Source organism: Pelecanus crispus, chromosome 10, assembly GCF_030463565.1.
Source record: "Pelecanus crispus isolate bPelCri1 chromosome 10, bPelCri1.pri, whole genome shotgun sequence".
In the NCBI taxonomy this organism is placed as follows: domain Eukaryota; kingdom Metazoa; phylum Chordata; class Aves; order Pelecaniformes; family Pelecanidae; genus Pelecanus; species Pelecanus crispus.
Genome location: NC_134652.1, coordinates 8655650 through 8669323, shown reverse-complemented (window position 1 = coordinate 8669323; position 13674 = coordinate 8655650). Strand labels below are relative to the sequence as shown.

The 13674-nt window shown below is 40.0% G+C and overlaps 1 protein-coding gene across 1 annotated transcript in view; it reads right to left on the bottom strand.

Annotated features, from left to right (window-relative positions):
• Positions 1-11303, bottom strand: part of SHTN1 (shootin 1) — a 58646-nt gene extending 47343 nt beyond the window's left edge. The window contains exons 1-2 of the mRNA XM_075717740.1: positions 11259-11303; positions 3776-3836 (exon numbers count right to left, since the gene is read on the bottom strand). The gene's annotated coding sequence lies outside the window, so the exon portion shown is untranslated. The remainder of the gene's footprint in view (positions 1-3775; positions 3837-11258) is intronic.
• Positions 11304-13674: the final 2371 nt, after the last annotated feature.

Below are 13674 nucleotides of genomic sequence, written 5' to 3'. Positions count from 1 at the left end.
GCTGAACAACCCAAGTTCTGTATTACTACATGGCTGTAACATCTGAACCATTTCTTATTTGAAGTCTCTCTGTGCTTGAGCATGCCCTAAAACAAGCACTGTGGTCTCACACCCCACCTTCACAGTCCGACACAGATTCAGACACCAGCACACACCACACATGGACACGCACAATCTTCTGTGAGACCAGGGCCAAGAGCGAGCTGCCTAACTGCATCTGAAATACATGTCTGTGCTACTGTAATTGATGTCACAGCTGGAAGAGCAAGAGACACATCTGTCCTTTGCACTTACAGGATCCCTATTACCACAGTGGGTACACATCACTGTATCGAAGATACGCAATATTCCTAGAGTGACCAAAAAGTTATGGAACAAATATTATTTTGTTACAAATCTTATTTTCTAACATAGGATACCAACGTGAGTTAGAGGACATTTAAAAGCACAGATGCATTTCGGCTTGCAATTCCTCTCAACTTCCAGCAGTACGTAGGTACTTAACTAGTGTTGAAAGTCATCTTCTAAGTGACAAGCTTCAGGTTGCACAGGGGATCTGGAGCAAAGCAGAAAACCCAGCAATAGTTTGCCATTTCTCAGGCTAGCACCCTGCTCATTGACACAACTCCTCCTTGCTCCTCCTTGGCTCCTGGCACCCTTAGTCATCCTAAGCAGCAGCCTGGACCCTAATTCTGCAAGTCATGTCATGGCGCAGATTCCTCTTCAGGCCAGTGTCAGGAATTCAATGTGCAGAAATGACTGTTTGCAGCTGCACAATACTTTGGAGCAGGAAGAAGGCTGGAAGAATATAGTGTAAATATGGAGGGCTTTTTCTAGTATCTCCTTTCATTTTCATGAAGATAAACTTTAAAAACTACTGGGTAGAAAGTCCCACCTGCCCTCTTCCAAGACTTTTGTCTAAAAACTGAGGACAGATAGTTAAGTTCTCTTTGATACCCAGAGGTCATCTTAATGACTACAAAACAGGACTTTAGGATAGAAAAAAGCGGGCTGTTAACAAGTGTCATTTACGCAGATTTACTGATACATAGTCAATATTAACTAACGTTTTCATAAATAACACAGGAAACCAGCAATACATTGGAGTTTGCTGTCAAATCAGTAGCTGCATGCAAGAAACAAGTTCTACAAAGTATGAGCAGCCAAAAAAAAAGAGTAGGGCAGAGTACTGGGAAATCTTGGTCCAAAAACTATATCTGCACAAAGTCCTCTAATAGCAGAGCAACCACACCTGCTTCCCTGCTTGTCTTTTTATTTCCATTTTTTCTGGCTTTGAAGAAATTATCTGCTCCAAGCATGCCACACCAGCTGCTACATTTAATTTGAGAGAGGAAAAGCTCCAGGTAGTACATGTCCATATCTCTTCTGTTTTTATTCTACCTAGCTCTGGGAATTGGGAGAAATGAAATGCTTTGGGTGGGATGACACAGCAGTGGAGACAGAGCTGCTCCCATTTTACAGACAGGAACCTAATGGCCTCGAGCAAGGCTAAAGTTAGGAAACAAGGATTGGGCTCACATGGCAGAACTAGGGATTACTCTTGGTTCATTTAAACTTAATTAACCTGCAATTATGATTAACTCAGGGGAAAAAAAATCTTTCCAAATTAAATACAAAAATATATTATTTCCTAAGTCTGTCCAAAGTTCTTATTATGTCAATATTAAAATTCATAAAGCAGCACTAAGTGGACTGAAACATCTCTAACCTTGACAGTTTTTTTCAGGGGTAATAATAATCCGCAGCAAATGCAGGCCAACCAAAAACCACTTAACTAATTAGTAGTTGCAGTCACCGAGAAAACATGAATCAACACTGTTATTACAAGTGGCACATTTGAGTGGCATCTAATTATGACTTGATGAGCACGATACTTGCATTATCAACATTACTACTGCATCCCATCAGGGACTAAAAGCCGCTGATGGCATTGACTGCGAGAAACTCCCACTCAATGGTACTGCAGCACCCAACAATCTCCTTGGCAGGGGCACCCTCACTAAATGACATGTTAAGCATAATTACTGGTAGACATTGTAAATAAACAGGATTGGAAGTGAAAATTGTACCAAGTGCATAAGACACAATCTGACACATTGGAAGTGGCAGCCTTAATTGAGAGTTTCTTTGACTGCTCAAGATCATTTCAACTGCATTTCTCGGAGGACAGTGATTATAACTGTGGAGACAGACGGCATAATGGTATCAGCACTGCTGACAGAGCAGTGAATTAAATTGTATCTGCTGTTGTGTGAAAGCCTTGATGAGAGGTACAGATCCTTAGTGGTCTTATCATTATAACACAATGGTCATGTTGTCATCAACCTTGCTGGCTCCAATTGAAAAGAAATGATTGTGTGTTGAAGCTTTCCCCCCCACCACCACCTTCTATCTCTTGTGCTCAATAGAACCAATTTTCAGAGAGCTATGAAATCACGCAATAGGGCCTAAAATGCAGCTGCTTGGCATACAAACGGGGCCCCATTAAACTGGAATCACACACAATATGTGTTTATGCCAGGAGAACAAATAGAAGCTGAGTACAGGCCAAGTTTATTCACAGACACAAAGCCGATGTAGCTCTTCATCAATATAATTGCCTTTTATATTGTCGTTTAAATAATGGGCTCTATTATTGCCTTAAAATCCTAATATTCCTGGCATTTTATCACTATGTTTACAAGGTATGTCCTTTAAAAATGTGAAAGGAAGATAAAAGAAACCTATAAAATTTTACAACATCAAATATTACTTCAAATTTTAAGTCTTAACTACTTGACATTTTCTGCCACACTCTTGGTATTCCTTGTATCATAACAAAAACAAAACTGGCTGCAATTTTTTCCAGAGGAATTAGACTTCTTAGAGAACATTCTTGCCTCACAGAACAGTTATCGAAGATCATTTAAGGCAGTAGATGATTCCTGTTGATTTCAGATTATTTTCCATAATTGTATCACATGAACAATTATAAAATAGAAGTGAGCAAATTCCTCTATTAACACAGTCACACAAAAGTACAGGCCATGTGATTTCCTTCTCCTGCATTAACTTCATCCACATTTCTGATGCTTTGTTGTGCAGTTCACCATAGTGGCACAAACCAGACATAACAGACCACAATCCTATTGTAATTGTCTCTTCTAAGGAGCTATTCCACTAGGATACTTCCACTCCCATTAGATGTGCTTTGTTGCTTCCAGGCACCGTATAGTTTCAATAGAACCATTACCATAAAAGTGTAAAACTGAATATTGACATTCTCATAGACCAGACAAGACAGAACTTGCTCCAAAAATTATCAAGAGACAGCAGTTCATCCTAAAAACCTTTATTGGTGTGTCTATGCTTACAGTAATTTGGCTCATTCTTCATGAAAAAATTACCATTATTATTATTATTATTATTATTATTAGCAAATCTTAGCAATAGGGTCAAATCCCATTCAATCCAAGCATGTATCATTCTAAAAGTCACTTGCAGAATCCAGGTGAGATAGAGCCACGTTTGTTATCACTGTATTTTCACCACTTTGCACCTTAAGAATGGCTACCTGTGTTGGAGCGTATAAATGCTGTGACAGCAGTTAGTCTGATAATGGTCAAATTCTCACTGGATTAACTCCATAAAACAAGGCTTTGGAGAAGAAACAGCAAGTGGACCCAAATCCCAGCATTAACACTGCTGTAGAGTATGCACAGTGATGTTCATAACTCTCTATACCAAAAAATTCCCACTAACATTATCAACTTACTTTTCTGAAACTCCTCCAGTTTTCTGACAGCCTCATCTCGTTCTTGCTTGATTTTGTCACACTGTAGGAAAAGAGAAAATTGAAATGAAACACTGATCCCAGTTATTTAATTAGCAGTCAGTCACAACATGCAAAATCAACACAGATCAATTGCCGGCACAATAATGTACAGAAGCCTGTCAAAGCATCATTTCTTTTTGCTGTCAGTCATGTAAGATCAATGGACACTATACATAAAAAATTCATTACCCAGAGTATTTCCTAGCCAAACTGGCAAGTTGTGCTTGATTTTAGGTTCCAATTCAGAGCTACTCTGAAAATATTTTAGAAGAGCCACATTATCCAAAACTGATATAAACAGTTATCCATGTTCCACAGAACAGTAAAAGCAATACTTTGTATGTCAAGAATGTGCTTTAAGTCTAGTTTCTTTAACACAAATAGACTTGGAAGAGAGGCCTACATTTCTATACCTACCATGTGCAAGGAAAACCTCAAAGCCAATAAACACAGACATACTGTTCAGTTTTATAACATCACGAGCAAAGCTTCAGCCTTGAAGAGGGGAAGACACACAGTTTTGTACTTTGAGTCTTTCCCATCACCCCAGTTTTATTAATTTTGGGGTTAATGCTAATACTACACGGGGCTGCAATCACCGACCTTATGATGGAAAGGTGTCTTCAAAGAGAAAGAATAAAACAGATGTTAAATCTCTAAGAAAACCCCTTCTATAAGCAAATGAGAGAACTCAAAGAAATGAGGAAACTTCACAAGAGATGCAGTCAGTGATTAACCACACTGTGAAAAACACATGACACAGGGGGAAGTACAACTGGCACACAACGTGTCTTACACACACGGCGTACCAGACATCCTTCCTCACATGCGGCTGTGTATGTTCACAGTAATAAATCAACATAAGACTGTGAGTTAACTTCTGGAAGAGATCTGTGTGGCTGAGCTCCTGACAGTGTAACTGTAATTACAAGGATACCGGTCATTGGCACAGAACTGGGAAAAAAACCCTGAAATTATTTTGCTCGATTTTCAGTTTTTCCACGAGGACCCCCTTTGAGTTAACTGGGAAGGGAGCCTGCTGTTAAGTAAAAAGAAGGGGGAGAGCCTGATTCAAAGGCAGCCAAATTCAACAGAGCCCTTCTACGAGCTCCGGAGGACCTTGGATGAGGCCCAAAGAAGGATCTGCTCTTGGGCAAGGAGAAGATGCCATCGGTGTCACCTCAGGGGCAGCCTCCACGCAGGCTTTGGAAGCCGCTGCTGATGGCTATCTGTAGGAGCAAAAGGAGCTGCATTCAACAAGCAATCTCTCTTCTTGTAGCACTGGGGTGATGAGGCAAAGGACAGCAGCCGAGTATGGGGGACAGGTCGGTTGCTGGCTGCTGTAAAGGTCTCTGGAACAAGGAAGAGCTGCAGAAGGAGCAAGACATGGCGAGCAAGCGGCACCAGATGAGGACTCACTGTTTCATCTGGCCCTGTTAACAAAGAAGCTGGTTAGAGAATCTTGCACGGGAGAGGTGGGGAAGGGGAATCTCTACATCTATCTTGCTGCTTGCTGCCCTCCCTCTCAGTTTCCTCAGCAAAAATTTGCCTTACCTTACTGACAGAAGTGCAGTCTAAGAACAGAAGGCAGTAAAAGACGCAGAAAGAATTTCTGATTGTTCCTGCAGAGCACAGCTGTGCTGCAAAAGGGGGATCAGCGTGAGCTGCTGCCTCTCCGTATTTTACAAGAGAGACACTGTAACCACACTGGCATACTTCACCCACGGATTTTTCTGCATGCTGCAAGCTTTCAGCCCACTGCACATTAAGTGAGCAAGCACTTTTAATGCTCAGTTTAAAAACCAGGAAGATTAGCGTTTCAAGGATCTGATCTGTTGCCTGTGGAAGTCAACAAGACACTTTCCTACTGATGGAAATCTTGATGGAGAGGATGCGGTACACTCCCTATCCCAATGGTAGGAAAAGCTCCTTTTGAAATCCTCTAGCAACATGCTGTAAGGCATAACAGCTTTCCCTGTGCAGCACAAGGAGAAGTTAAATGACCTATTCCACTTCACCTTGAGTGCTATTTGCAGAGAGAGCTCCATTTGGACCACGGCAAGCTGACTATTCTCCTGATAGCTACGCATGTTTCTCTGCACAATCAGGGTCTGTAGGTTTGGGTCTCTGCAGAGCAATTCCTGCTCCCAGTTGCAGCTTTCTGAGTATTTTCCTTTCGCTGCTACTGTGCTTCAGAATGAAAGAGCAGGAAGAAAAGGAGAGCGGGAGATTGTTGCTGTTGCTGAAATGATCAATGGAAAGCACTTTGCCTTTTGTCTTGCAATCAAACCCTTGCAAGCAGAGCTGTTACAAGTCCTACCAAAAAAACCTAGTTTGTCTCCAATTTAGCTAAGAATTAGGAAAAGTTGAGATTGTCTTTAACTACTTGCAGTGTTTCAAACTGGAAAGTTATGCAAACAAAATATTCATGTAAAGCAATTCAGTTTCATAATAAAAGACATTGTCACCCCTTAAAATAAATTGACCTTACCTTTAAAACAGGAAAGTTTAAAAATATCAAAATTTATAAGTGTTAGCTGCTCTCTAAAAGCTGCACGGAAACCTTCAAAATTCACAACCACCTCACTTTTCAAAAAAGCAATTTGAGGCATATACAGTAGAATTGTTAATTGACAAGAATATCACTAATCCTAAATGTTAAAAGGCAAATAGCATAACATTACTATAAAATCCTCAGTTCACTTTTCACATTCAAGTGCATGCACTTGTTAAGGATAAACAGCTTTCAAGTATTTACGAAGTCTCCTCTTGTCAGTATTAACAGATAGCTCCACACTCAAGAGTACCCTCAAATGAAAAAAAAAAAAAAAAAGTCGGTAACTCCTGGATTATCAGTCATTTTTCTGTTTTTAACTTTATTTTGTTAAAAGTTCCAGCTTCTCTGCAGAGGAAAGTAAGAATTTAAACCATTTTATTTACTGTATTTTTAATCTAATATTTACAGCACTGTTATCCCAATAAAAACCAAAGGTAATAGACAATATTCCCACTCCAGTCCTGAACTAGCTACAGGAGTCAATGATAATTTCTTGGCAATAAAAAGACATTGCATCTGTATTTTTAGAAACAAATAACAGTTCCATTTCCAAAATTCATTTTGTGAACAACTCCTTATGATTTTTCATCTTTGCAGGAGCAAGTTCAGGAGCTTTGCCAATCCCACTCAATTTCAGAGTTTTGCCTTCTAGGTACACAAGATACGAGGCAACACTTTCATTTCCAGCACAGAAAACTGGTATGTGGACTACTTACAAGTAAATCACGTATGTGTCAAAGATCAGTGTTCAACCAAATATTGCATATATAGCAAGGTGAATAGCAGTACGTGAACTTGGCCTGTACTTGAAGTCAGCACAATACCAGGATAGCACCATGCCATCACGGAAACCTAACACTACAACGTGATGCTGGGAAGTCGATGCACACAACCACCTGGAAGCCTCTGGATACGCAGGTCTCCGCACACCCGCTCCCACCAGCCTAATGACTCTATGCCACTGATTCCAGGGAGGCCTGGGTTTCTTGTCTACGCTAACAGGCTTCTTTTTTGCCAACTACTTTGCACATAAGCTCCTAGTGACTTCAGTAAAGGCCTTCAAAGGGCAAAAACAAGAAGGAGATTGTTCAGTCCAGATATTAAGATGCAAGAAGTTCACGTAGTGGCCATATAGTCAATTAAGCCATTGCTAGGCAACACAAGATACACTCATTCCCATTTACACAGATTGTGAAATTTATGCAGATTTAATGCTTGTTCTAAAATTATGAGTTTGGTACAGCTCTCAAAAGCATCCTATGACATTTGCTATATTCTACTACAGAAAGAATGAGGATGTCATCAAGGCAGAATACCTTCTCCATTCCCATTTGGTGACAAAACATATAATCCACCCTATACGTGTGCTTTAACAGAGCAAACATCATGAATGATATATCAGAGATACAGTATTACACCTACTGTTTTGGAAAGCTGTCTTGCTTTTTTTTTTCCCCTACTTGGCAGCATGACAAAACACTGTCAAAACCAGCGTTCAGAGTCATTTCTGTCTGATTAGCAAGTAGTCAAATATTTATTCATGATCTGACTCTGAATACGTCAGAACCGCATATTAAGTTATCTACGCTTGCGTGCAACTGAACGTTAGTTATCTATTTTGGGGGGACTGGTATGCATGTTTAGTCAGCTACTTGCATTAAAAGGATGACCTAAGAGAAGAAATCTGCCAATGTCATTTGGCTCCCATTTTTGAAAGTATTTAAAAATACTAATAAAAAAATATGCCTGCACCAATTTTGTCAGAGACCCCACCAGAGGTCTCCAAATTGACAGTTTAGAAAGGCAATGAGGAAGAGACACTGCGGATCAAAGATCTTATATTTCGCTCCTGAATTTTCATGGCTATTAGCATCCTTTTAAACAGCAGTGCTTTGAACAAAGTAACATACATAAAAGTCAATTTACTTTCTAATCCTAAGAAAAAATACGGAACAAAGAGCATAAATTTTCAAAAATTAAAATTACATCTTACAGTTAGCTGCCTGTTACGCACCAAGTTCCATGTTTCTAATATAAACTAGGATCATTTCTCCATGACACAGCTCATGTTTCAGAGCCATACAAGTGTACTGGTGACTTAGAAAAAAATTCCACTGAGTGTGTCAAAAGCACATACATACAGACTACTATCTAACTCCTGTGTGGTACTTTCCACAAATAATCTGCAAATCTTTTTCTAAAAAAATTAATTCTCTCTTCTCTTCCTCTTATCGATGCATTTATGTGACCACAATTGATACAGAGGAAGCCATTTGCTTACACTCATACTGACAGACAGTGGCAGAAACTGGCACAGAAGTCACTCACAACTTTCCAGACCCACAGGCAGAAATAGCCTGTGCTATACTTCTCCAATATCCGGTTTGATCCTGCAAAGCATAAACTAAGATACCAAGTTAGAGACACGCTAACGAGCTTTCAGGATCACCCAGCCCTGCAATAACACGAGGAATAGTTTCTTCCAGTATTGGCACTGTAAGCAAACATAACCATGAACCCTGTATCAGCAGATTCTTTTTTTTGTAGCAGAAATGCACTTAGGGCCTCACACTTAACCACTTGAGTCCAAGCACTTAAACAATTAAGCAGGACTGCTTACACAAGCACACCAATTTGCAGGATGGAGGTTCTTGGATGGAGAATACTTGCATAACAACTGAAAATCCTCCAACCCTGAGCACATGCTTCACTAATTTGCCCGACTGGGGATGTAATCCCCATATGCTCAGGGTTGAAGGATTTTCAGTTGTTATGCAAGTATTCTGAAAAACATCATATCAACCTTCAGAAGAAACACACAGAAGCGGCTAGAGATATGCAGTTATAGGAAAGAAGTCTTGTGAGAGAGAGAAGCAAGGAAGAAAGAAGAGCAGAAGGCAAGAAACAATCTCAGAACATCTCATTTCACCTCAATTTTGGCAACAAAAGTTTTCTTTGGAATTGCCTTTGCAGAAAAGAATTTTCTAAACAAAAATGCAGCTCAAGTAAAGCCTCCTCATTCGCCCCACTCCCCAACCTAAACAAAGCTTTGTTGAAGAAACTCCAAAGCTAGCAGGACCTGGGTTCAGGGCAAAGCTGGGGAGCCCATTTTTCATGCAGTCAACAGTCCTGGTGTGGAACTACTCACGTATGATGGAAGCCAACAATCAGCGTGGGCTTTTGGGGGAGGAGAGCGGATAAATTCAAGCGAGAGAGCTGTGGAGGGCAGCACACATGGAAACCACATGCAGCTGAGGAAGTCCCCAGGCTGCAAGTGGTTTGGAGACTAGAGGAGTACTCCGTGGAGCTGTTACACATGCTGTTACACTTCTCCCTCTCTGTTGTTGCCAGAGATGGGATACCGGGCTACACGGACTCTTGGTCTAATTCAGTTTCATCTTCCTTTTCTTCTGAGCACTAGGAGATGAACTGCCACAGTCTTCCGAATAGCAAAAATAAGAGGACAGATTTCCTGGTATATCTGAGGCTCTGGTGTAGGACAGCAGAACGGGAATACAGCAACAAGCACAGTAAAAAAGACAAGAAGGTCAGTGGGTAAGAGGGAGTGAAGCACAATATGCTGAGGTCCGTGGAAATACACATAATCATTGCTGAAGCATAATGTAAAGATAAGCTTCAAGTTTTCCTTAATAATGAGAAAGTAGTTAAGGACAAGGTCTTCCCAATACAGCCTTGAATTGCAACGTTTGTAACAACTGGACTAAACGCAACCCTTCAGAAATGACTTCACAAAAAGCTAAATTATTTGAAAACTAACATGTTTCTTGCATCTTCAGCTCGCTAATACTGGAGAAAGGAGACTTTTCTGTTTACAATACAGTGTAGCACTGACTTCTCTGCCTTCCTCACCATCTAGAACTGGTAAGAGGCTTTTACTGGCCACAGTTTCTTTTGGCGGGTATCTGCTAAAAACCTTTTGCACATTGACACGTATTTACGCAACCCAACACTGCCATCAAATCTCCGAGAGTTCTCTGTTCCTGTTGGCTTCCTCACAGAAAGCAGGTGTGTTGAATGAACAAGAGTCCCAGGTGGGAAGAGCTGCTTTACTGAATGTGCTTCATTTCACTACTAGGAACACAACATATCATAATTACAATGAACAACCTAGAAAGCGGTCATTATTTCTTACTCGAGTATCTCTGAACAGTAAAAAATGAAGCCTGCAGTAATGTATGAAGTTCAGCTCATACGTTCAAAGCCTCTTTTCAAGTTGGACAGGCACACAGATTTCACAGAAGGATATGTGATATGCTGCAAATCTGTTCTATGCTGCAGTACCATTCTGCAAGTTGAGATAAGACATCTTGCTCTCCTATTAAAAGTTGGGGTTTTTTTTTTGGGGGGGGGGGGGGGGGATGTGGCGGGAAGAAAGACTTCAAATACCTCCAGAAATCATATTCCTACATTCTGAATTTTCAGAAGAGCTGGGTGAGGGGAGGAGTTGTCTATTTTCTTTTCAGCACGTTCCACTGTGCAAACCAAGTTGTAATAAAACAAGATTTAGATCAAAGAGAAACAAGTTTTCCTAAGAATATCTAAACACTTGAGTTGGTCTACGCTCACATTGTAACCATATGCAAACTGGCTATAGCAGCAATCATTTAAAATATATATACATATATAAATTTATAGCAACTTTTCTGGAGTGGGACAGCTAGAGTAGCTGTTGGGAGTTGCATTCATTGCTACTTAATACATATAGGTATACAAGTAGTACTTATGAGTGACACTGTTGTATGTAATCGGCTGAGCTCACAAAAGCAGACAAGAACCTCCCACAGACAATAGGATATTCTGATATTTAGCATTTCAGTATTAAAGAAATAATCAATAGATACAAACCTCCTCTTTCGTTTTCTTATTCTCTGCTCTAAGCTCTTCATATTCACCAATAGCTATACAAGAAAAAAAGAAAAAAGTAAGAAGTTAATATTGCAGCACCTCCTTTACTCAAATTAGTTCTCCATTTCATTCATTTTAAAGCTCTTCTGGCTATCTACATAGACTTCTTAAATAACATGGGTCATAAACTTCATTAATAGCCTATGGATGAACTGGATATCCTTTTAGAATTGAAGTAATTGGAAAGTGTCTGAAAAAGATGGTGGCCCCCAAAACAATCAATTTTTGATCAATGGAGAGTTAAACAACCTTATTGATTGAGTTCAAAAATTACAAGGTGAATGTACTGGCTTGCAGTCACCATTTTAAACCCACACTGGCTCAGGTTACAGATCAATGCTAGAAAGCATGGTTAATGCAATACTGCTACACGTATGTACCTCCAGAGTAGCTGAGCACCTTTATTTATTTATTTATTTATTAACATTTTCTTCCAACAAGAGTCCTATGAGAGACTCCTTTCTTTAAACTCCACAGTGGAGACATGAAAAGATGGTATGATTTACCCAAGATCACACAAGAGCTCAGCTGCAGGGATCAGCAGGGAAGGCATCAACCTCCAGGATGCTGGAAGTCCATTGTTTCAAACCAGTAAATAATATGCAGAAACAATCGATCAGCTACCAATTAAGCTTCCAGTTTACTGTGTATTTTTGTGTGCCCTTCTTAAACTTTTTATTTGACTACTTTAGGGACATGCCATCATTCCCCCAACTTCCCAATTCTATTGTTCTTTCAGTGTGTCCCATAGGGTCCCTTTGAGACCATAGAAATTTTACTGTCACTAGAAAGAAGCCAAACACACCTCCCAACCTTAAAGAAACATTTTTCAGTCTTTAAGATGCATACTAAAAGAATAAAATGAGAGGGCTGTTGACATTACTCTACATCTTATTGCAGCCCCTCAGTATCTCCTCAAATATTTTTCTTGTACCTAATAGAAGCTACACTAGCATACAGGTGTTATTTCAAGCCAACTTAATTAAAACTGGATAAAGGGTATGAATATATAGTTTTCAGCTGATGATAGCAGAGATGTTGGAGTTTCATCTTAAACTTAACATGTCTTACCTTACATCTGAAGACATAAATATGTAGAGTCTGGTAGATTAGCCACCTGAAAACCTACTAGCTCTTACAAATAAAGTTACACTCTGAACTCTTGTGGCATCGCTCATCTCCCCCCTCCCCAGTGTTTAAAAAGCTGTTGAAATAAAACTAATTCACCTCACTCCTGAAAGCTAGGTCCACAGCATCACTGTTCTGCTTGTTTTCAGCATGCCTATTACTCTCAGCAGCAGCACCAAAGTACCTCAGATGTAAAAACCTCAAATTCATCCCTTTACTTTGTCCCCACTTCTCCTTACCTACCTGAGACCCCTACCCACCTCCCATGCTCAAGAAGCAGAAAAAAACAAAGGTAGATGAGCAGGGAAGAAACCACGCTGATGCAGTTGCTCTAAGAAAGGGCACCTAAAGTGCAGCAATATTTCCTACATAAGAACGTAAAAGCTATGCCTCTTGATCACTGTTCCACTTCTAAGCCTTTAGGAAAACAAGGGAAGAAATTTGTAGCATCCAGATGCAAGAAAAGGAATGAAAACTGTATCAACAGATACAATTCAAGCTTCTTCATACTTGAAAACTGCTAGTGTTTGCTCGCCTTTAAGGCAAACTCATACTTGCTATTCAATACTTCATAAATGACTGAAAAATTTAAATATAGATTTGCCCCACCCTTGACAGCTCTCCTCACATGCTCTGTGAACTGAAAACTCTGAATCATCAGCCCTTAAGACATGGATACCAGAACAAGTTACCAAAAAACAAGGATACGAACTTACACAACGCTCCAGCAATCCCCAGTAAGGGCTCACCTGTGTGAGACTGGAAATTAAACTGTTCAGGGCAGCCTTTCCCTCTTTTACTGTGGAGGGCAATCCACCGCACATTCGTCATGGAATGCAAACACAAAATCACCAGCTACTCCATGCTGCGCTCACACAGCACCTTTCTTCAGTGCCTTTTTACCGTGCCCACCCCCTTATTGTCATTGCAAAACTATTAGTTCTTCCTTCAATGCAGCTAATATGTAGTAAAGATCTGGTATCTTAAAATAAGATTGTTCTTCATGGATGGCAACCTCTAGATGATGCTCCCATATAGATCCCATCATTCAGATTTTTGGATAAGGATTTATTAAACACTAAATCTAACAAAGAAACTGCTGGTTTTATCAGGCCTGGAAACAGAAATAATAACTAAAAAGAAGACTACACACATTTTCTGCTGTATATCAGATTCTCTGCAAAGGCAGAAGTTGACTTAGAAGTTATGAAGTGTGACTGGAAAGTTG